We start from the raw sequence: 206 nt of genomic DNA on the forward strand, positions 1-206 counted from the left end.
GGAGAACTACTAAAATAGAACCCTGATCTCACCCATCAGAGGATGACAAAACAGACAGCTGCTGTACTGGAAACCACTAAACAAGCAACTAATGTGACCCAAACTGAGACTGTAATCGGAGCAGGAACTACACTGGGTACATTGCTAGTGCCACTGTCCAAGGAAACTACACCAGGAGAGGCAGCCTCTGTACCACAGCTTTGGTT

Source organism: Pelecanus crispus, chromosome 3, assembly GCF_030463565.1.
Source record: "Pelecanus crispus isolate bPelCri1 chromosome 3, bPelCri1.pri, whole genome shotgun sequence".
Taxonomy (NCBI): Eukaryota; Metazoa; Chordata; class Aves; order Pelecaniformes; family Pelecanidae; genus Pelecanus; species Pelecanus crispus.